This window comes from Lepisma saccharinum, chromosome 8, assembly GCF_977018435.1.
Source record: "Lepisma saccharinum chromosome 8, izLepSacc3.1, whole genome shotgun sequence".
Classification (NCBI taxonomy): domain Eukaryota; kingdom Metazoa; phylum Arthropoda; class Insecta; order Zygentoma; family Lepismatidae; genus Lepisma; species Lepisma saccharinum.
The window spans coordinates 79,879,640-79,904,544 of NC_139236.1; the positions used below are offsets into that span (position 1 = coordinate 79,879,640).

Consider the following 24,905-nt stretch of genomic DNA (forward strand, 5'->3'; position numbering starts at 1 on the left):
CGCCCAAGTTGAGTTTTTGACCACATGGCAGCACCAGTCTCGAAAATTTTCGATACCGCCTCGTATCTCGAAAACATGCTGGAGACCACCGATTTAGAGAAAAGATAACGAGATGAACGTCATCTCGTTTTACCTCCCGCGCACCAAATTAGACGCTCATAATTGTCACCTGTCGATTCCTTGCTCCCATTCCTGCGTGGGAAATTGAGGTTTACGCCTCGATCCTTTTAAACACGGAAATCGCAAGAATATTTCCGAGATACAGTGAAACCTCTCTTCAGTTTTTATTGCCAGAGATCGTTGCCAGAAGTGTCAACGCCCGCGGTAAGGCGCGCGAGGAAGTGGGTGGTGAAAACACAACTTAACCTTGGCTGGATGCAATCCGTGTGCAATTCTAGGTCAAGCTCGACGTTAAAAAGAGAAAGGAGACACAGCAGTAAATGTTATAGCGTTAACTATTTAAGCATGCATGTAAATGACATGCTTCATAAACTTAACATGGTCCAGTTCCTCTGTAGTGCTTATATAATCATGCGAAATTAATGTCATTCAGCTTGTTGAACTATTTTTACATTATATGTTTTTTTTTTATTTCTTCTAAATCGTGACGGGATGAGTCTTGAATAAAGCTGGAAACTGCTATACCTTTTTCTTGTGCTGCATTTTTAAGAGGACGGAATTAGCTTTTTGGCTGGGTAAGCGTGTTGAGCGGTTGGCTCGATCTAACAGCCGAAGGTTCCAGAGTTCAGTCCCGGTCTGGCCCTTCCTTTGTGAGTGTCTCATCATGAGCGTCGGGAGCAGAAGGGTTCATTTAAAGGGATGAGTAGAATTAGCTGACGGTTTTAAAATAGCAATTAAATAAAAGGAACACGTTTCACTAGAGGATATTATGTAAATGGAATAAATTCTACACTTCCTGGAGATTAAGAAACAGAAAGAATTAGTTAAATCAAGAAACAGAAAGAGTTAATATGTACACTTCTTGCAGATTAATTCACACAACACACACACAGAAACTGGTACGAATCAAAAATAATGTCTTTCAAGTGGCCACCTTGTGATGCTACACAATATTGGAGACTTTTTCTGAAGTTTAACACCACATGTTTCAAGACACCCTTCCCAATACTAGGGCCTCCTAGATGGCGTAGTAGTAGTGTCGTCGCCTTGTAATCATGGAGTCCCGGGTTCAACACCCGGTGGAGGGACATGGTTGTTCCGATCCAACTTTAAACTGTTAAGTCCACTCCCGATTAGCCTATCCGTGCATCAAGCGTATTTAAAACAAAATCCCCTGCTCCATCCCAATACTCGCAACTCCTCGTTCGTTAAGACTCCAATACTGTGTAGCATCACAAGGTGACCACATGAAAGACATTATTTTTGGTTACGGCTAAATGAGATTTCTCAACTTGAGTCAAAAACCCTGATGGAACTGATATGTAACCGAACACCATAAGTTTGGTGCAGTGAATTTCGGTGAAGTCCGGCGAGCTCATTTAGCCAAATCCACTCTCCTCACCTCCTCGTTGGGACCCCCAGGGATCTTTCAAGATGTGAAAGAGAAGGTGGTGTGCGGAAAGCAACGGGAAGCTACCGCATATATATTTTCCCTAGAAAAACTGCAATCATGATGAGTCGTTCCAAGGCAAAATATTCCCGACGTAAACTAGCCCCAATTCGGATATCCGGGAGGGGGATGTCTGGGAAGGACACATTACGATAAAGGACACTGATGGGGAAAAGAGAAGCAAACACAAGGTAAGATTAAGGATTGGAACGTGGAATGTCAGAACCCTGTTACAGTCTGGAAAGCTAGAAAACTTAAAAACAGAAAGGAGAAGAAACGAAGTAGATGTCATGGGAATATCAGAAGTGAGGTGGGAACAAAATGGTGAAATACTGAGTAATGAGTTAACGATGTTTTATTCTGGAGGTGATCAACAAGGAAACCGTGGTGTGGGAATACTGCTAGGACCACGTGTGAGACATAAAGTTATAGCAGTGCGTTATGTGGATGACAGAATTATAATGGTGAAACTTCAAGGAAAGAAGAAAGACTTAGCGTTAATTCAAGTGTATATACCACATAGTGGGTTTTCAGAAGAAGTGGAGGAAAACTATGAGAAGATAGAAGACTTGATGGAAAAAGAGAGAAAGGGATCCTGCATTATCGTAATGGGTGATTGGAATGCTGTAGTAGGAGAAAGGCAGGATGGAAGTACAGTAGGAAGATATGGATTAGGTGAGAGAAATGAGAGAGGGGAAAGCCTGGTAAATTTCTGTAAAAGAAACTCCCTAATTGTTGGAAACACACTGTTCCAGCAACATAAGAGAAGGAGATACGCCTGGATATGTCCAAGAGATAGCAAAAGATACCAGATAGATTACATACTGGTACAAGAAAAATTGTTTGAAAAATGCGAAGACATTGCCAGGAACTGACATTAATTCAGACCACATCTTGCTAATAGGAGAAATCAATCTTAGATTGAAGAAGATAACACAAGATCAGGTGAGCAAGAAACCCTACTTAGAGAAGATAAGGGAAGAAGAAGAAAGACAAATTTGCAGAAAATTTCCAAGGAAAGTATACTAAGTTTAAAGCTAGTCGTAACAATAAGAATGAGATGTGGGATGGAATAAAAAGTTGCTTACAGAAGGCAGTGGATTAAACAATAGGCTACAGAAAAAGGAAAAGTGCAAAGAAACCATGGATCACTGAAAGAATGCTGAAAAAATGGAGGAACGGAGAAAATGGAACAGAAGAGGGAAGAATTAATTACAGGATACTGAATAACCAGCTAAGAAGAGAAACTGACAGGGCAAAAGAACAATGGATAAAACGAAAATGTGAAGAAATTGAAGAACTGGAAAAAAGGGGAAGGCATGACTTCATGTATCGTGAAGTAAACTGCTTGGGCTTCCAACAATGTGGATGATAGACGACGAGGGAGGATGTGAAATCACAGACAAAAAAATAATATCGAAAGTGTGGGGAAAGTACGTTGAAGAGCTCTACCAGAAAGAGAATCGCCCAGACAGTCTGAATGTAGAAAATGAAGAAGACGTGCCTGATGATGAGAAAGGATACTATATCCTGAATGAAAAATTTGAGCAAGCACTTTAAGAAATGAGGAATGGGAAAGCAGTGGCGTGCGGTGACGTTTAGACTAGGGTACGCAAGAGAAATACGTAAGTGAAATCCTTAGTGGATAATTTACCAAACTTTGAAAACAATACTAGTGGCTGTATCAAATGCATTCATATGCACACAAAAAGAAAAAAAAGATTTCTGCCGCATTTTTTGTTATGTTAAAGGAAGCAGAATTTAAGCTTCCTTTATGCACACTAAAGCTGATTGAAGTTAGTTGAATTGAAATGGGATCTAATTCAGGATTTTTTTTATATAAGATCGAGTAGCGAAGCGTAGTCTTACGAAGGAGGCAAGCAATGTTTCAGTACAACAAAACATGTAGTACAATGGCACGCCAAGAGGGGGATTAAAGGTTTATAGCCTCATTGGCCCGGTCGCTGGATTTGTCAAAATATCATAATAAAGTGACGGTTCTAAAAATAAACCATATGATCCTCAAACGTCACATTTACTTTCGAAATTCCAGGTAACGTTATTCGTATGGTAGTAAACGTCTTACATATGCGAACTTTCCGCATACGACTAAAGGGGTACGTAATTTCTTATTTATTTATTAGTACTTTTATTTGTTCATTATTTTTTAATGTGGGCAAACGGTGACCAAACGGATTTAGGTAAAATAACTCATTTATTTAATTTACACTGCGTGATTGTAATTTAGGATTTGTGGGCACCCTAAAAATCGAATTCGGAGTCAAACATTAAAATAAAAAGTTAAACACAAACTTTAAAAATTTCATTTCAAACCAAAGAAACACATGCATGGACGATGTACTCACCACAATAAATTCCAAACTCCTTTGCATATATAGGAAATTTCCCGCTATCGAACAATTCAACAAATCTTAGGGCCTCAAGGTTCTCAAAACGTGAAGACACTCCCATGCTCTTTCCACAACTGGAAAGCATCCACGCAAGATCACTTTGGAAATCTCTGAAACGACCGAAAGTGATACCAACCTATTTCCTTAATTTTATCCTTCATGGGAAGGAAGTGGAATCAGAATCATTACAGCAGAAAGAGTATATACATAATATTTAAGTAATAAAGTGTCACACAGAGGCGGGGCCGGGGGAGGGTTGGCCCCCTTTGGCCCAGTATTCCTAAGAAAAGGAAAGTCAAAGGCAGGAAAAGATGACAAAATGAGGACACTACTACAAAAAATCCTGGGAGCACCACTTGTGTCATAATAATAAAACTTAAAACATGTTCCTGTGTTCATAATGTGTACAATGTATACGATTTAATTGTGCTGTGTAAATATCAGTAGAGAGTTCTTTTTAGATAGCTTTATTTTCACCCCAAGTTTTATTCAAAAGCAGTCAATTTATTGAATGTGGTTGTAAAATTTGTGAAACAGCTCACTTGAATTAGGTGTAAATAATTTGGCAGTTGCAAACACTGGTGCGGTCAACACTTTTGACGTAGCCTAATTTGAGCTAGACCGAGCTGGACACAGGGTGCAGACCAAGGTCCGTCGAATCTTCCCTCCCTCCCTGGGGAAACTCTTCACGGTGGTGCAGACATTTCACTTCCTGAAACACAAACCCCCGCCCTTTACCATCTCGCCCGAACTCCCAATATCCATTTTTTTACGCGTTTTACAATTCGCGAAATCTAAAATAAATTGTAATATAAAATGATATATATATATGGAATTTAGAACAATGATAATAACTTATTTTTTGACTAAGAATTATTTTTATATTCGCGATCTTGTTTACGTGTTCATGAAGACACAAATTCTTAACTCGTAGTTTTTGGTGGCAATATATCCTTCTGCTTTCGGTTGAGCTCGGCTATTTTCGGGAATCACGCAAGCTCAGCAAGCAGAGCTTTTGGTATAGTGCTGGTCCCCAAAGAAACCTCACTTTACTTCAAAGAAAGTTCCGAAAGATCAGTTTTCCCCCTTACAACCATGCTTACAACCATATATCAGGTCCACGTGGAGTCCAGTAAATCCTCCCCTGAAACCTTTCCCACCAATAGCGTTCGTCCAAGAAATGACAGCTCTCATCAAGTCCACGTGGACTAAATGAGATGTTGCTAATTCAGTTTCATAGAGATTTTTGAACACGAGGTTGCGGTTCTCTATCTTTGTTAGGTTGTGTTATTGTGTTCTGCTATTTTTCTATGCAATATGAAGACCTTGGGAGTAAAACGTCACAGTGAATGAATGGATGTCTAAACTCTGCAGGTAAAAGTGACAACAGCGCTTTGCCGAAAAACAGGTGGTGGCTCGAAACCAGATACGGTTCCGGTCAGCTTCCTCTGGGGTTATGTCAAAGATGCCGAACTGCTGCTACGTTCAGGACTTGGGGTATATAAGCGTTGTGGACGGGTTCCACTCGAATTTCACGCTTCGCCATGTGACTCCTTCGCAGCGATGCCAACCCTAGCATAATGGTGCTAAACCTAGCATAATTTAACCGTCTTTGGCACCTAGCACCCTGTGTTTGGCATAACAGCCAAATCTAGCATAATCTGCAACCATCGGTAGATATTGAACTCAAATGAAAGTGCTCTGAACAGGCCCGTAGCCAGGAATTCTTTGTGGGGGGGGGGGGCGAAGTGAATCCTAGAGGGGGCAAATTTTTAATATATTGTGTCGCATTGGCAGATATAACAGGGTACACAGAGGTACTTGCCCCCTTCCCCAAAAGAGATAAGTAACAGAAAAGGGATGATATCTTGAAACTGCAACGAACAAAAGAACTTCGAGCAACATCAAATAGCAACATTTCGATAATGACCTTTCCAGATTGCCAAAGAATATGAAGTTTAACATAAATACCTAGGTAGGCTAATAGGGACTGTATCTACTTGATATTTACAGGTCGATAATGTTAATAGATGATTAATATGCACCAACAACTTTGGGGCTCTCTGCAGAACTGATTAAGGGAGCCCTTTATAAATCATGCTTCATAATGATTCCCTCTAGTTTCCAGTATGCAAGATTTTTACGCACAAAGGAATCTAACGAGAATCCAACAACACCATTGTGTTGTGTTATGCAAGAAAATAGAATTAATTAAATAATAATGGTTACATATTACCTACACTTTGATGAATTGTGTAAAAATTTGTAGCTAATACACTTTTTTTGTACTTGCTAAAACATTAAAATATGGGTCCCTTAGTCCACCACTGACTCTATTTCTTTCAAAGGGGAGACTCTTGCATCACTACAGACAACGTTTGCCTACTGGTTACGTTAATCATTTTGCAAAATATTGTGTGAATTGTATTATATTATAGTTGAAATACATGTGTTTGACACCTGACAAACAAATAGGAATCCCTTGATTGATCAATGACTTCTTGGATTACAGTGTCATCATTAATATTTCATATTAAGTTTCATAGAAATAAATTGTTTCATAGAGATCGTTTGGCTCCCAGGGCCGACTCCTGCTGCCCCATAGCTATGGATCTGAATTTGGACTATAAGAACAGCAGAAATTGCGAGCGAAGCGAGCAAGAAAATTTTACGAAATGTTTTTTTATTTGTATCAAATTTAAAATCGAGGGGGACAATTGCCCCTCTGTGTCCCTTGAAAGTGCCCTTGGCCGTCTGGTAGAAAAATGCAAGGAACACGTAAAAACTAATTCCATTATGTCCAATTGTCCTGCTATTCTTAGATTCTCCTAGTCTTGTTTTTTTACTTAAATGTTTGCTTCCCCTAGAATGGACTTCTGTCCAAGGTCAGGGGGAGGGGACAATGCCCCCTGTAGTTGCGGCACTGTTTATGAGTGTGTCTTCATCAATTTCACGTCATCCTTCATTGTTGCGATTAGCTTTAAGTGGCAGAAAAGTAACGCAAAGTAACAAAAATCAAATATCCACTCCCTCTCTCTACCACACTATTACCAAAAGATAGACTTGGGAACAAAAATTTAAGCAATTCAAAGTTCATAGCAACATATCCAAGAAAAACATCCGAACACATTAGTCACCTGTAATACAAGACTACTCAAAATGTCACAACTGTTCTAGATACTAAAAATTGTGAAATCATTTCCCGAAGTCTAATCTGGAAGGGAATTTTTCCCCCCAATCCTGATACGACATTATACGGAATCCCATACACCCTAATAAATCACAAAATCAATAAGTGTCTTTGTAATGTTGCTAGAGTAACATATGATATAATTGTAAAGATTAGTGAGAATTCTAGGTAAGAATGTGTTCTGTATTTTTCACAGGGGGGGGGGCAGAGCAGGCTCTCAGGGGGGGCAGTTGCCCCCCCTCTAGCTACGGGCCTGGCTCTGAAGAAGTAAAAATAAAAGTAACTGCACATCTCTATTTCAGGAGTGGACATGTTTCCAACAAAAGAGAGTAAACCGGCCCAGGGATCCCCTCCCCCACCAACGCCTTTCATCTCTTCCGCATTTTCCTGCCATAAAATCGAAGAGGAGGGTTGGGGCCCACCCCCAAAACTTTGCCCTTTACCAGCACCGACACAAGGGGTCAGCCATTTGCGGTGCCTGTATTTTCGCGAGGAATGTTTAGTAGAAAGTTGGATTCACAAATAGTAAGTAAGTAAGTATTTATTGCTTATCTCATGTGCGAGCCATCGGCTGTGCACACTACATCTATTTGTATTACACAACTATGATATTCCTTACAGACTACACTTTCCATTACATTCCGTATATGTGTTAAATAGCAGTTCTGGTCGTTTTAACTGTTCTCACTTAAACTAACACTATTCTTCTTCCTTATCCCGTCTCTGTGCAACACTTCTTTTCCCCCTAACTGTTTGTAAATATACCCCCACTTTTTCCAATAGTTCCATGTTCCTTTGCACTACGATTGATTTGAACACAGTTTCCAAGCTGATGTTGCGTAGCTTCTCCTCCTGCAGAACGCGCGTGTCCTGACATAAGAATAAATGTTCTGTCCCATCATCACCATTGCATAATACGCATTTATATATCCCTTCCTCATTTTTTACTGTGTTGTGTCTCCATCCCCCTAGCCTCATCCATGCCAACCCCTTTCATGCCACCATGCTCACCTTATTGATGTACGGTACTTGTCCCCATTCCCGCGGTCCCCTTCTTTGGAGTTCGAGCGATCTCTTGGTTTCGCATTCCGCTATTATTTCCTGCCTATCTATATCCTCTAATCTTTGTTTCACTAATTGCAATGTCCCCTGGTCGACGTGTTCCCCTTCCCAGATCCATCCCAGTCCAATTTCGTATAGTTTGCCTCTGATCTCTTTCGCCCATGTTCCCATTTCCTCCCCTTGTACCTGTTGCATCAGCGCTTGCCCTTTTACCGAGTTCTCCCTTCTCGATATTAATGTCGCCCAGTATTTAACCCTTCTCAACATACCCCACGTTTTCTCCCTTACCAATCCAAGTTCCCGTAGTACGCCGCAGTTTGCAGTGCCCATGCTGATATGCAAAGCCCTCTTGTAAAACGTGCATTGGATTCTGTTTAGTGCATCGCCCCCCTTTGCTCCCCATATCTCCCTCCCGTACCCTATTGACCCTATTAATAATGTACGATACAGTTTTTCCACAAAATGTATATCGTATTTCTCCAATTTCCATACTGTCCGCATTATTTCATTTGTTATTGCCCCAGCCTTTTCTTGTACCGTTTGCATATGTCTCGTCCATGTCCCTGCCATAGTGAGAACTAGTCCCAAGTATTTTATTCTTTTTACCCTTTCTAATTCTTGCCCTCGGAAAGTCCACCTTTCGTCTTTTCCATATACATATCCGTTCTTGAACACCATAATTTTTGTTTTTTTAAGATTTACTTGCAGTTTGGATTCATCTGCGAACAAGAGCGCCGGTACCCTTGTCGTCCCGACCTTGGGGGTGTCGGCTTGTTCACCATCTATATATGCCACTATATCATTTATATAGAGAGTTAAGAGCAGGGGTGACAGAACACATCCTTGCTTTACCCCCGCTTCCGATTTTCGTTTCTCTGTCACGGTATCCGCTTGACACCGTACACAGAATTCGACTTTTGAATATATTGCCTTTATTGCGTTTATCATCATGGCCGACATTCCCATTTCCCACAGTTTGTCCCAAAGTTTTTCTCTATTTACAGTATCGAATGCCTTTTGGAAGTCGACAAAACAGGTATATAGCTTCCCTCTCTTTTTCTTCAGTTTTTCTCCCATCAATGTTTGGAGTGTAAATATATTGTCCAACGTGGTGCTTTTATCTCTAAATCCGGTTTGTAATGGCGTTATTTTGTCGAATATGTCAGTCCATTTTTTAATTTTCCAGGACAGTATGCTCGTGTAGACTTAAGACTGGAAGCAACGAGACCCCCCTATAGTTGTTTGGATTGTCCATATCCCCCTTTCCTTTGTAAATGGGACAGATGATAGACTGGCTCCAGCACTCGGGGAATAATCCCCTGTTGTACATACTATTAAACAAACGTGTAGCTACTCCTACCATATTGGGCCTTTGTAGTCCTGTTTTTACCATTCCCCCCCAAATTCCATCCGCCCCTGCAGCCTTCCCGCTTTTCAAGTTTTGTATTGCTCGTCTGACATCCGTCTCTGTTATTTCATTGTCTAGGACAGGAATATGTGTCCCCAGGATTGGTTGGAAAATTCCATTTACGCCATTATTTCCCCCTTCCTCCTCTGGTATTTTGTATAGTTCTGCAAAATATATATCCCATGTTTTTGGCTCTATGGTACTGTTGGTCCCTTTACTTCCCCTTAGCTTCTTTATCGGGCCTCCCCGATGGCGCAGTGGTAGCGTCGTCGCCTTGTAATCAAGGGGTCCCGGGTTCGATACCCGGTGGAGGCACAAGTGGTTCGGATCCCACTTTAAACTGTAGGTCCAGTCCCGATTAGCCTTACTGTGCATAAAGTGGACTTAAAACAACAAATCAATCAATCAATCAAGCTTCTTTATCACCCCCCATATCGCTCTACTGTCTTTTGTCTCCATTGCTGCTTCGAGCATCTCCGTATAAAGCTCATGTGGCGCTCTCCTTTGTTGGCAAATTTTGACCATCTTTGTCTTCAGCTTGTGTTCGGTTCGGTTCAGTCGACTCGACATCTTACCATTTCGGAATCCGTCTTCCGCGGCGAAAAAAGCATTGTTCCTGTGCATGATTTTAATTCTTCGTGCTTGCGTCTTTCAGTGTATTTTTGAGCGCTGCTTTTTAATTTTTTTTTATATAAAATAAAATATATTTGGAACAATTTCGAAAAATGAGTATCTACTAGTAGTGAAACTCCCGAAAAAAAAAAAAAGACCATGGGGATTTAAACCAGAAATGGGAGTCGTGTGCTCAGAAATATAGAAAGGAGTGGGAAAGAGGCAGTTTTTATATTTTTAGTTTGACGAGTACCTTTTTCCTTTCCTTTTCTTTTTTTTTTATTTGCAAAAGTTATTAGTTTACATAGAAATGCATTGTATGAGGATTTGAAAGTTGTAAAGAACTAGCACAAAAGTGTGTGTCTCTGGCAAGGTGTTGTTGGAGGTGGAAATGGGTTAATACGGCCTTCCATATAACGTAAAAAATTGCAGTAGTATATGAAAGATATTTGTGAATTATACACCGACCCCCACCCCAGCAGCAATTGAAAGGCAACGACGCTTAACTTTGTCATGTCATCTTCCCTCTCCCCATCTGCTAGAAAAAATATGTGAAGTATTTTTACAAATTTACTGAGCCACATGCCCTAGTTCGACCCTTCGTATGGTATGGACCAGTGGTCGAAAGTAGTGCGCTACTTGTAGCGGTGTTACTGTAGCTAGCTACAAAATTTGTAGCTGTAGCTGTAGCGGCGCTATATTTTGAAAATTGTAGCTGTAGCGGTAGCGAAGCTACACAATTCCTATAGTTGTAGCGAAAATTTCGCTACAGCTACATTTCTTCTCAGCATTTTGAGGTAAATTTTCAATGTGCCAACAGCATTAAAAAATCGACAATAACGCTTACTTTTGCAGGAGGTTCACAAAGACCAAATCTATTACATGGAAATACGGATAATCTAGATTATAAATATCTTGATATCGCAGTATAGGTATCCGCGTAATTTAGTTCATTAGTATCTTAATAATTCTAATATCCAGATAACTAACTGACATATATGAATATATTCCAGCTAACATGTACTTTTTTTTTAGATTTTGGGCACCCCTGAAAAAGAAAAATACCTCGTTTGCGCCACCCCGGAACATATGTTGTGGATATCCCTAGTATAAGAGGCAGCAAAATGTCATTAATTACTGTGTAAAACACAACTTGCAGTGCAAAAATGAGCGATACATTTTCCACTAGAATGACAGCAATAGTGCTAGCAATCAATGGCTCAGTATGTCAACAGAACTCTCGGATTTACACATCAGTTTTCTCAATATATATTTCCCTTTAGCGTTTCTGTTACTTTTGCTAATCATGACAATGAAGATCAATCTTTTATTTAGTAATTATCTTATCTACAGTCAAGGGGTCCCGGGTTCGATATCCGGTGGAGGCACATAGTGGTCCGGATCTCACTTTATATTGTAGGTCCAGTCCCGATTAGCCTTACTGTGCATAAAGTGGACTTAAAACAAAAAGTCAATCAATCAATCTTATCTAGAGTCGCTTTCTGCCACTTTTGGCTAATGTGAGAATGAGGAAGAATGATGAAAGAAGATGAGCAGCGTGGGGAATGGAGGAGCAGGAGGATCCCATCCTCCAGGCGTCTTTCCTAGTTTTTATTTGGAGTCCACTTTATGCACAGATAAGCAAATCGAGACTGGTTTCGAACCACTATGTAACTTAACTCAATATTTATTCTCAAGGAAAATATGTTGATATATAAATGTAAATAATTTGTGTATAGTTGTAATCATTAATTTTGTCATCCTAATTGCAATACTCATATATCAAATTTGAACTGATCTGCCGCTTACATAGGTACGTTATTATCAAACACTATATTGAAAATAAGTAACTGAAGTAACACTGCTATCAAAATTACCGAATGACGGGAATCATGATAATAAATAGAGGACTAAAAGTGGTAAACGTTGTAAGTGCTAAAAGCGAAATTGTTGGGAAATCGCATCATTCCGCACATCAGCCCGTAGGAAAGTGCACACTCGTGAACTCTTTACACGCCCTTTGAACTACTTAGAGGGCTACCAGCCACATTTCACGTTTACCACATTATAAAGCATGGCACATTTCACAGTTTATCGTGGAAAACGGTGTTTGAATTATTGTGGCACCTACAGCGTTTACCAATTTTAGTCTTGAATAACAGAATCTATTTTCCAGTAAGTACAACTATCACACTAGGGTCTTCTTTAGAATATCCATGTGGTTGTTAATTTTTTTTTATGCAAAAGTAGCGAAAAAGCAGCGAAGTAGCGAACAGGAGTAGCGTAGCGTACTTTTTGGTAAATGTAGTTGTAGCTGTAGCCAAGCTACATTTCGGAAGAGTAGCTGTAGCTGTAGTGAAGCTACTTTTATAATGTAGCGTTCTGATCACTGGTATGGACATGTAATTATGTTTTATCCATCCCATAGTCCATAGACCATTTCATCAGTTCTTCATTCACCCTCATTGTCGTACTTACTCCCAGAGACCCTAAGGCAAAAAAGCGACTTAAAATAAATAGATCTTAGGGTGGGTTAAAATATAACATCTGAAAATAGTAATAACATATATTGTTAATAATAATAATAATATTAATAATAATAATAATAATAATAATAATAATAATAATAATAATAATAGTGCCCTAGCACAATTGGGTGGTATTCTAGCATAATTTCACAGTTCGGACAGCACTTTTCGTACCTGAGGGGTTGGCAACGCTGCTCCTTCGGGTGCGTTATTTTCCCGCAGAGCAGCCGCAAGCATTGAGGCTGGTGCTTGCTACAGAGCTGCTGAGGGAGTTTGCGGCCGTAATTTTTCGCGAAATCGAGTGCGATGGAAACGAAATAAGGCTAAAACATTAAGTACATTAAATGATATTCGAATAATGCAAGCAGTGCTTGCATTGCTTGTACTATATCTTCGCCTCTGGATATAACCTTAAAACGCTACCGGAGAGATTCAGATGTAACACGATAAAACATTTGTATGATATTTTATATACTTGCTTCGCAAATATATTCTCAAAAAACGTGCAGCCCAACAATTCAACCTTGATTAGTTTCTTCATGCAGCGCGATGCACATTGAACGGGAACGAAAGAACAGACAAATGTTTAAATAAGTAATATCTTAATTAAGGGTTGAGGAAGAAATACACATAAGTAAGTTTTTTCCCTGAAAATGCCTAACATACTGCTTACCATCCTTCGTAACTCCAGCCTAAGACAAGTCCTCCAATTCAGGAACAGGCCTCCCATTTCGGATTATTTCCACTTTCTTTTCATAACTATATGACGAAAAACCCCTCTCCAGAACGTCATCGACAACTCCCGATTCCATATTATTTCTATTTCACCTCTTCACCGCAATGACAAAACAATAATAAGAACGAAACACTGCAAATTTCACACGCAAGACGGAAGAAACAAAAAACGTCAATCTCTCGCGGTAACAAGTGTCTCCTTCCTCGAAATAGCCACTCACATTTGTAGATGAATGGATCAGGGTTGTCAGTCGACGAGATATTTTGTAGAATGAAGAAATTACGGACTCTCGTAGAAAATGCATCAGAATAGAATGGTATTAATCCCAACACACTTCAAAAGCTCAAATAAACGTTGGGCAGGGTTCGAAGTCCTGAAGGGGAATGGAGGGATTTCCCCCCACCAATAATATTGACCACAAAAATCCCCACACCAAAATTTCCCCGGGGGGGGGGGAGAGTTTTTGTTATAACAATGAAAGATGAAGGATAATATTGAAAACATACACTACCTCTTCAAGAGATATTTAACAGATCTACACCAATAGCAAAATATGTACAATAGAAGTAAAACAAGAATGCAAGACAAATATAAATATGATGTTAATAGAAAAACTATTGCATAATAAAACGATTCCAACTATTTTTGTAATTTATTGAATTAATTGTAATTAATTTATTCTTTAACCCGTTAGTAAATGAATTTGTTTGCTACTTTATAAATATCTCATGTATATAAAAGTAACAAATTAATTTCTTTCTATGTATTTATTAATAATGCATTTTTAAATATTTAGAAATTCATTATTTTTTTATATGGAATGACATTATAAATATGTATATCATAATTATATTATGTGTATATGTAATATATGCGCGCGTGTGTGTAGATTGAGATATCTCCCCATCCCCACCCCCACCAATATGATGTTGCACCCTTATGTTGGGCACAATGTAACGTCCATTTACATAACTTTGCAACGTAAGGGAGCGGGGGTACATTCGAATTCCATAGTAAGCATTGTGTTTATGTTTTTTCTTTCGTTCATTTATATCGTCGGGTCAATAGTCAACACCCATCCTTATCATAAGCTGAAATGCAAAGTGACACGAATACAATTTTGATCTCTAGAATGAGAAAGACAGATACTGAGAATGGTGTGAAACATGCAAATTGTCCATATAATTTCCCTCTGACACATTGACATGACGACGCCGAAAAGTGTTTCAGGTAAAACGCAATACTTAGTCGATCACTCCATTTCCCTCACCTCCCGATAAATATTTTCTTGCCTTCCGCTCCGATTTGTATGTCAGTAATCAATTTTTATAACGCATTTTTATTGCAACCAAATCACAGGGATTAATTTATCTAAGCGTGTCTGTCCAATGTTAGTAAACTAAACATTCGAGAAAAAATATATGTTGACTACTACCAACACTGCAGACGCTGCCAAAATCTTGGGTACCCTGGCTTCTTAGAACCATGTGCTTTGAACAGGAAAATGCACCGTGGGATGAGCGCGGGAAGACCCAAACATATGGTGGGGGTTGATCGGAGCCAATGGGGATTGCCCTCCGAATTTCTAGGGTACCCAACAGAGGCAGCAGCTTTTGCTCGTGGAAATCGGCAGAAGCTACGGTGGATGGGGTGGGTGCGAGCAACACCGAAGGCACAATCGGGATCATTCGGGCAGACGTTCGGGACTGCCTTGAGGGCCAGGCTACTCGGGCAAGGCAGCAGCGTTCTCGGACGGAAGATAGAATTTCTGGCAGTGGAAGGGGTTTCGGAGAGACGATAGTTGAATTTTCATGCTCCGAGAAGGTGGGGAAAATTATTATTTTTTCTTACGGTGTTGTGGGTACGCAGTGAGTACCTTGCGTACCCAGAATGCACGCCGCTGTGGGAAAGCAACGGACACTGATGAAATTCCTGTTGAACTTATCAAATGCCTGGGATGGAAAAAGAGGAATACTGCACTTATGCAATGAAATCTATGAGAAAGGGGATTGTCCACAAGATTTCACGGAGACTATTTCGGTACCTCTGCAGAAGAAAAGCAATACCAGAAAATGTTCTGATGAAAGAACCATAAATAGTATGTTAGAAGAGTTAAACAGCAGCTGTGAGCAGTATGGGATTAAGATTAAAGTAAACAAGACAAAGGCAATGGTTATAGGACGGAAACCAAGGAATATTAATGTGAGAGCAAACAGTGAAAGAATCCAGCAAGTGGATAGCTTCAAGTACCTCTGATGCAGTATAAGCAGTGACATGAGCTGCAACCAAGAAGTGAAAATGAGAATCGCAATAGCAAAAGAAGCTTTCAAAAGAAAAAGAAATGTTTTTGTGGACCCTTGGACATAGGTCTAAGGAAGAGATTAGTGAAATGTTTTGTGTGGAGTGTAGCACTATATGGTGCAGAAACCTGGACGTTGAGAAGAAATGAAGAAAAACGACTCGAAGCTTTTGAAATGAGGACATGGCGAAAAATTGACGGACAAGGTAAGAAACGAAGCCGTACTGAAAAGAGTTGTTGAAAAAAGATCTATATTGGAGACCATCAAGAAGAGGAAAAGAAACTGGTTAGGGCACTGTCAAAGACGGAACTGCCTGTTAAGGGATGCCTTGGAGGGAATGGTTGAAGGAGGAAAAGTCCGTGGAAGGAAGAGATATCAGCTTATGAAAGATATTAAATTAACTGGGTCGTATGCTATTACGAAGCGTAAGGCAGAGAATAGGGAAAGCTGGAGATTCCAGTGAAAAACCTGTCAATTAGGCAGAAAACAATGAATGACACTACCAGTTTGTGTGTTTGTGTTGTGTGAATTCATCTCAAAGAAGTGTACAGATTAATCGTTTTTGTTTCTTGAAATAATCTCCAAGAAGTGTAGAATTTATTCCATTTACATCATATACTCTACTTAAACGTGTTCATTTTATTTCTGCTACTTTAAAACCGTCAGCTAATTATGCTCATTCTTGTAAAATCAACCATCCTCACCCACACGACTCTACGATGCCCTCATCCTCGCGGATCGCCCTCATGACGTTCACCTTCCGGATAGTGAACACTTCAGCGATGAGTGTAGTTATTCCAGGAAAAATAAACGTAACATTTCGTACCCAATCTGTCCACAGATCATAATAGTATTCCAACTGCAACAACGTAACCTGTAGCTCATGACGAGATAGCAGCATCACTAGACAGCTGCGGTTGAGTGTCCTCGGACGAGAATTTTCATTGTTACTTTTAGCTATACATCTCCTAAGGTTCGCTCTTACCCTCAACTTCACAAGTCTTCCCGAGGTCACGGGTTCGAACCCCGGCCTGGGCATTCTTTGTGAGTGTTCCTTCATTAATCTCATCACGTCATCACTCATCCTCTCGATAAGTCAAAACTGGCAGAAAAGCGAAATAAAATGAACCAAATGAATGAACGAATCAATCAATCGTAGCTCAATTGTTAGTGTTCTGAATTCGATCACAGTAAGAGCTCCAAAATTTGTGTTGACCTAGCAAGGTGAGGAAAATTTGGTTCCAATTGTGAATAGAACTGCTGACAACAGCGGCGAATCAACTCGATGCGCTGACCACCAGTTACTCAATCAAGAGTCGGTTTGCAGGTCCTTTCCCTCAAACGGCTGTCGAGTCTCGGGATATCTTCGTGCCTATCCAAAGGGCAACCAAAACATCAAATTCCAGTCCCGTCCTCAACACGGGCGTATCCAGAAAGAAAATTTGGGGTGGGTCGAGCCAGGAGTGCCAATCCCCGAAGGCCAATAGCACGTCCTCCCCCTCTAAAATAGTACAAGGATAATAATCTCGTCTTTTTTTAAATCGTAATTTTAGACCTGAATGTCTGCTGACACTGTTCAGAAACAGTTTGAAATATTTGGCTGAACCCTTCATCTCAAATCTCCCGAGGTACCTGAAGCAGTTTTTTTACGTCTCTCGGGCAAGAAAGAGCAGAGGCTAAATTGTGATGAGGGCTCTAACTGCTTTGACAACTGTACAGTAAAAGAGTACAATTACGAAAGTCCCCATGTCAACTGCGGCTAGAAGACCACTTGCTTGGGATGGTTCACTCGGACCGGACATCTCCACTTAAATGACAAGGTTGAAGAAATTTAACAAAAGCATGAAGTGATTTTTTTCTTCTTCTAGAAATCGCGTTTCACACACTGACAATAGTTTGTTTTTACTGCATGGTACATGATGCAATATATTTGTTTTTAGTATTTCACCTCTGCATGTATTATTAAAAAACAACAAAAACAAACAAACTTTTATCACTACCCAGTGTGAAACTAAAAAAAAAAACTTTTAGGGGATGTTATTTTCAGAATTAACAAACCGTGCACACAGAGACATTCTATAACTAACAATACCACAGTATTTTCAAAAACAAGAAAGGAATTTGTGGGGGTCCGGACCCCCTGGATACGTCTTTGGTCCTCAACTCCAAAAACTTGAGGAACCTTCGCTATATAAAACAAGCTGCTATCCACTAGCGAAAAATATGTCACTGATAATGACGCTTGTTACCTGAGTGAGTCAAGGACAGAGTCCACGAGTTGCTGAGCGACCCACAAATCCTCGTAACAACCGAACGATAAGCATGGTCTTCACGCAATGTAACCGTTACGCGCTCCAAGATGAGATTAGGCATGGTACTCCTAACCACAAATGTACGAGAATGTAATGTGTTCATCATTCCTTGAGCAACCCTAGCGTCGTTAGCGACGGGCGCTACGAACCGACATTCCTAGGTAAAATTGCTGGGTAAGGCACAGACGACTGCGACATCTATTTTCACCAATTCGCGGTTCATCCTCATCATCGTAATTAAACTAGAGAGCGAGAATAACCAAAAATATCTACATCCAAACACGAGGGCGGAAATACACACTCATGGAGTTACATAACAATAGGAAAACGTTTCTTACCGACAGTATATTTGCTCTCGCATTAATGGCTATAAGCAGAATATGTACTTAATACATAAGCCTTCACTGTGAGAGAATGGGGAATGAGGACAGGCAAGAAATCATATTAAGTAAAACAATGATGTAACGAAGATAACAGTTCCAGATAAATCAGATCCAGAGATACTTGACAGAAATAACATTGCAAACAATGCCCTATTTAAACACATTATTTGCTTATATAGTGGAATTTTATTTCTCTCTTATTCTCCCACACGATGGTCTGAGGAACTTGCAACGAGAGGAAGCTACGAATGAGAGAGTAGTGGAGGAGGAAGATAATCTGAGAGCTGAGATTGAGAAAGTAGGGGAGGCGGAGAATAATCTAAAGAAGCCAGAAATGAGACGAGAAATTGGAGTATTATCCGAGGAAGCTTGGAATGAGAATATATTAGGTGTACAAATTAATTTTCGGCCTCTACAATAATTCACTTATTAAACTTTACTGTTGCGACTGGACAAATTGGAACTTTCCTCGCTATTTTTCGGCATCCCAATACCAACCTAAAAAGATAAAATACCCGAATAGCAGACGACGTAACATAAAGAAGCACTTGTGAGCACGGTGCCGTTCGAGAAGACGCAACACGTGAGGTAATGCATACTTTCTTGCAATATCAACCGAAGACATATGCCGCTGAGGCGTAGGAAATTATTTGTTCGGCGTTGAACTGATTCGTTTGAGTGACGAAATTGAGAGGAAAAGACCATTTACCGGCAGTGGTACTGGGCAAGTGATACAGCTGCATGATAATGCCAGGCCGCACACGGCAACAGAACTAAAGCGACGCTCTATTCATTGGGAAGTCCTACCTCATGCGACTTATCTCTCCCACCTGTTCCGTCCCTGCAGCATCACCTCCTAATTCATAAAACTTCACGAGTTGGAAAATAATATCAATTTTTTTTCTTATAAAAGGCAGACAATTGATTCTTACATCTGATACAAGAGGTTGATCTGAGGAAGCTGGAATTGAGAGAATGAAATGAAGAATGATCTGGGGAAAGTAGGGGTCAGAATTTGGAAGACGTGGAAGCATGGAGGATGTGAAGAAGCTAGAATCAGAGGATGAAAGGACGATCTGAGAAAGTTCAGAGAGAGTGGATGGTCAAGAAAATAAAGGTACAGTTTCATCTGGTGGTGTATCACGTTCTCCTCCACGCCCCTACTAGACTACAGAACTATAGGGTAAGGTAAGTAAGGTGTGAATATGATTAAAAAATATATATTAAGGGAAAAAAACACTACTACGTTCCTAACGGTATCTCTAGTATTGTCTGCACCACCACACCGTAACTCTTCTGCGCTAACAAGTCTCGTCTCACCTCATTAAGCTTTTACCGTTTTGTATATCTTTTCACATTCCGTCAGGCCAACTCTGTAACTTGCTTTACACTTCGTGCATCAGATTGGTGCGCCATTCGTGAAACTAGGATTTTTACCTGTCGTTTCCATTGACACATGATTGCAATTTATATGGTTTTGCTGATGAAAATAGAACAACTTTTCCCGAAAGAATGAAATCTTGATTTTACGAAAAACTGAGAAGTATTAGAAGACGAAGTTGAGGAGATGTATAAAAAAATATTATCCACATATTTAAGAGAAGAATGAAAGGAAGTTGCAAGATGATAAATCATTAAGACAAGTACTATAAGGGACGGTCTTATCTTGAGAAGAATGATGCCACACACATATAAAGAGTTTTCAAGTTTTAGGAGTTTAAATATGAATTTTTCTTACATCAGACCGATTTTTTCTGTTACTTTCGGTTAATTGCGCGGATAAGAATGAATGCTCACTATATTAAATTGACACTAACACGCCTATGGTAAGGCAAGAACTCGAATCCGAAACTTATAGTGGAAAGACCAAACATCGGCCACCAAGGCGGCTTAGGAGTTTACACAGAATGCACAATATAATGTGTGGGAAATTCTCTAAGAATATATTTAGCGTCATGAAAGCATGAAAAAACGTTCCTATAACCAAAGCTTTCAGATTTCTATGGTGTACAAGGATTTACGATTTTTTTATTAATTATTCTTAAATACAAAAAGCATAGCCACTGTTTATGAGCACGAATTTTGTATCAGACTAATCCGTACGATTGCACAAGATATATTAACACACTGATTGATTGATTAAATTGTTGTTTTGAGTCCACTTTATGTACAGAAAGGCTAATCGGGACTGGACCTACATTGGGATCTGAACCACTGTGCCATGTGCCTTGATCGGGTATCGAACTCAGGACCCCTTGATTACAAGGCGCTTAACACACTGATAAAGAGAGTTCTTGTGTATGATGCAAAAGAAGAAATTGCTGTAACGTAACGTCATTTCATTGTTTTTCTTGCGATTGAAACGTCAATAGTGATAAAAGACAATCTCAAAATGTCAATAGTGATAAAAGACAATCTCAAAAGGAGAGATTGTAGGGTTTGGTTTTGTTTGCCAGCAAAGAAACAACATGTGTTTCGATGATAAGAGAGCTTTGACAAACAATATTTCACACTGTAAAGGAAAGACATTTTGAGAATGTTTTGGCAACTTTCCCGTGTGCGAAAATTGCACTTTCTTGAACTAAATTTAAGTAAAGTTGTCCTCGTCATTGCAGCCTCACTTTACTTCAAATAAAGTTCCGAAAGATCAGTTTTCCTTCTAACAACCACATGTCAAGTCCACATGGAGTCCAGTAAATCGTCTCCTGAAACGTTTCGCACCAATAGCGCTGTCCAATGACAGAACTTGTCAAGTACACGGAATAAATGAGCTGTTGCCAATTCAACTTCTTTTAGCGATTTCTGAACGCGAGGTTGCGGTTGTGTAAGGTAGCGTTATTGTGTTGAGCTTTTTTCTTTTTATACAATATAAAGACCTTGGGAGTATAACATCGGATCGAATGAATGGATGTATGTCTAAATACTGCACGCAAAAGAGACAACAGCGCTTTTCAGAAAAACAGGTGATGCCTCGAAACCAGAACGTGTCCAGTCGCCTTCCTCTGGGGCTGTGTCAAAGATACCGAACTGGCACTGCGTTGAAGACTTCAGCTATAGGTGAATATGCCAATAATTCGCACAACCCTGCGGTTAGCACTTCTCGCTACCACGCCAGGGGTTCCGGGTTTGAATCCCGGCCTGGGGATGGGTATTCTTTGTGTGTCCCTTCATCAATTTCATCACATTCACTCATCCTCATCGTCGCGATTAGCCAAAAGTTAAAATAAAATCAAACCATAACCCTGCGTAAACTTATGGACGGAATTGCATTTTGGTGGAGTTACTACTGCTATAAGATGATGCCACAAGCATAGCCCACCCTACTGCCCTCGGCATAATGTTTTGCGGGGGGGGAAGGTTATTCACCAAAAATTGTAAAGTAGATACAATATTTATGAAATAATAATTATAATAAACTTACAATAATGTTCTATAATTTTATTGCCAATTTAATGTTAATATATTATTTGGAATAGATGTCTACTCGACACAGCAGACGAAAGAATATTCGGCACAAAACTTATTCTTTCCATTTTTTCCCATTACTTAGTGTTAATATATAGAAATGCATAATTTGCCATTTTGTTGTAACTTTTATACTCCTCGCTCAAGAAAAATCTGAAAGCAAGGGGGATATTTTAGTAATAAAGTATATTTTAATTTAGACTTTATTTTACTTCGCTTTTGTGCTACTTTGGCGAATCGCGAAAATAAGGATGGAACTGATGAAGGGACACTCACAAAGAGCACCTTGGCCCAGGCCGGAATTCGAACCCGTGATCCGTTGGCATCATAGCACACTATGTTAACCATTACGCCACGGAGGTCGGCATTTAAATTTTGAAAATTCACGGAATCATTAATGCTTACGGATTAAGTGGTAGAATATTAAAAACAATAAAAAAACACGAATTTCTGACGTGGTTCTTGTATTTCAGCCTTAAATTTTCGATGTAATGCATTTTTGATAGGCTTATCAGGAATGAAGATACGTACAGTTGGGATAGCAAACACTGTTCAACATGCCTTAATCGGGATTGAACCCAAGATCGCTTGATCACAAGGTCATTTATGTACGATACGAATGATATGTTGCATGTAACAATGTTATAACTCGATATAATCCAGCATTGTATTGACCCATACGGCATGACAAACAACCTCAGCTGCTAAATGCAAATTTTAATTGCACGCATTCCTTGAACAAAGCGATGGCAATTTTACACACAAACGAGGTTGCAAGCTACTTACCATGATAATTAAAAGCGCTGATGTCACATTTTGATGATACTCAACAGGTGCTACTGGAACGTACCTGCAGAAGAAAAGAAAACGCATATGTTGAATGATGTCACCAGGAAAGATGTTCTTGGAAAGTTCATATGCCAGAGGAGGATGAGAATGACAAGCGCAAGGAAAAATCAACAAAGGGAAGTGCTTTATTAGAAATTGCATCATCATCTTGAACAGCTTAGAGAAGCACAAAGTTTCTAATCACGTGACTGCGTGTTGCATGCTGTATTTACATAGAACTGCTTCATCGTTGCTATGAGGGAGACTGAGTTACAGAGATAAAATAAAGAGCGAGAGAAAAAGACACAACAGGGTGTCTACCAAAATAACAAATCCAAAATTCTTGGCTTTTTCTTAGTTTCTCGTAAACTTTAATTATACGACTTCTACTTAGGTAAAGTTAGAAATTAGCAATTAAGGAAGTAAATATTTGTTTCATGAAAATTCCTACCAAAGGGTGAGAAATAGCACACACAAACACAAGAGGACCAAGGAATGAGAAGAAAATGAGGTGAAAAGATGGGGAGAGACAAAATAATAGTTTTGATTTTCGTTAATTCAGCGTAGTTTTTCTGCCACTTTTGGCTACATCACGACGGCGAGGATGAAGGGACACTCAGGATGTAACGGCGACTCTTTATGAAGGCACCCAAATGTCAACTTTACACTTCGGACTGGATTTGGCAGACTAACTATGCTCTGGTGCCTGGATTCACAGTCACTGAGGAAATTTTCATCTATGCAAAAATAAACCATAGACATGCTGTTACTCCAGGAACCATATTTACAAAATGAACAACTAATACATGCACCAACTGATGCTACCTTATTCTACAGGATGTACCAAAAGTCCCATTACCCCCCCCCCCCCACTTTGAATTGTAGACAAACCTGCAAAATGTTGTTTTAACAGCATGTGTATGATGAGAGCGAGAGAACAACCAATGGCCACCATTTACTCTGTGAGCACACCGCCATTTGCATGGCACAGTATTATTCGCCTCCGGGTCCGATGTGAAATCCTCCGTAAATTGGCTGGCGTGAAGGAAGCAAACGCACTGCAAACAGCTTCTTGAAGTTCCTCAGTTGTCTGATAACGATTATGGGCGACTTTCTGTTTCATGTGCCCCCATAGCGCATTATCACAAGATGTTAGATTTGGACTTCGGGGTGGCCATTTCAAAGGTGCTGGTAAATTTGGCGATCCTTGTCAAATCAGTTTGTCTCTGAACACATCATTGAGGAATTCTCTTAAAATGGCCACCCCGAAATCCAGATCTGACATCTTATGTTACGGAGGATTTCACATCGCACCTGGAGGCAAATAATACTGTGCCATGAAAATGGCGGTGTGCACACAGATGCTCTAAAGTAAATAGTGATCTAACTAACTAACTCTCTAGCCTTCTTAAACCCGAAGGTTCATGGCTGCAGCAACACAGGCCTTCCATGTTTCCCTATCTTGAGCAAGATATATATATTCTTTTCCATCCCTACCGATTTCCTTTAGGTCCATCTCAACGTTGTCCCTCCATCTTCGTCTTGGCCTTCCTACAGGTCTCTTACCATCAGGTTTCCCAACAAGAATCCTGTAAACTCCTCTTTCCTCTCCCATTCGTGCCACATGGCCTGCCCACCTAAGTCTTCTTGATCATTGGTCTGATTTAATGGTATACCATCCTCTCATCATACGCATGCTGTTAAAATAACATTTTGCAGGTTTGTCTACAATTCAAGGGGGGGGGGGGAAGGGACTTTTGCTACACCCTGTATAATTCACACAGCAATACGAAAGCAGCAATTATATCGTTCAATAATAACATCACTATCCTCAAAATTTCGAATTTCTCAAACACGCATACAAATTGCATAGAAGTAAACTACGGAAAGATGAACTTTATCATAATAAACAGCTATTGCCAATACTGCTGCAACATTGAAATCTACACTGCCCGTATTAGGAGCGCCTGCCTGACCAATGCCAAGAAGAAAATCCTTGTAACCCTCGACAGTAACTCTTCCTCTCCCCTTTGGTTCGGCAAGGAAACTGATGATAACGGGGGAAAAGATGACAGACCTCATTGCAGAGTTGAATCTCAA

At 39.9% G+C, this 24,905-nt stretch overlaps 1 protein-coding gene across 7 annotated transcripts in view; it reads right to left on the reverse strand.

Annotated features, from left to right (window-relative positions):
• LOC145991185 (sphingomyelin phosphodiesterase) overlaps positions 1-24,905 on the reverse strand; it is a 176,469-nt gene that overhangs the window by 109,268 nt on the left and 42,296 nt on the right. Inside the window, exon 2 of one of the 7 annotated variants that reach the window (XM_083127056.1) lies at positions 22,764-22,827. The exons of the other annotated variants lie outside the window; for them this stretch is intronic. The gene's annotated coding sequence lies outside the window, so the exon portion shown is untranslated. The remainder of the gene's footprint in view (positions 1-22,763; positions 22,828-24,905) is intronic. 7 annotated transcript variants of the gene reach the window in all.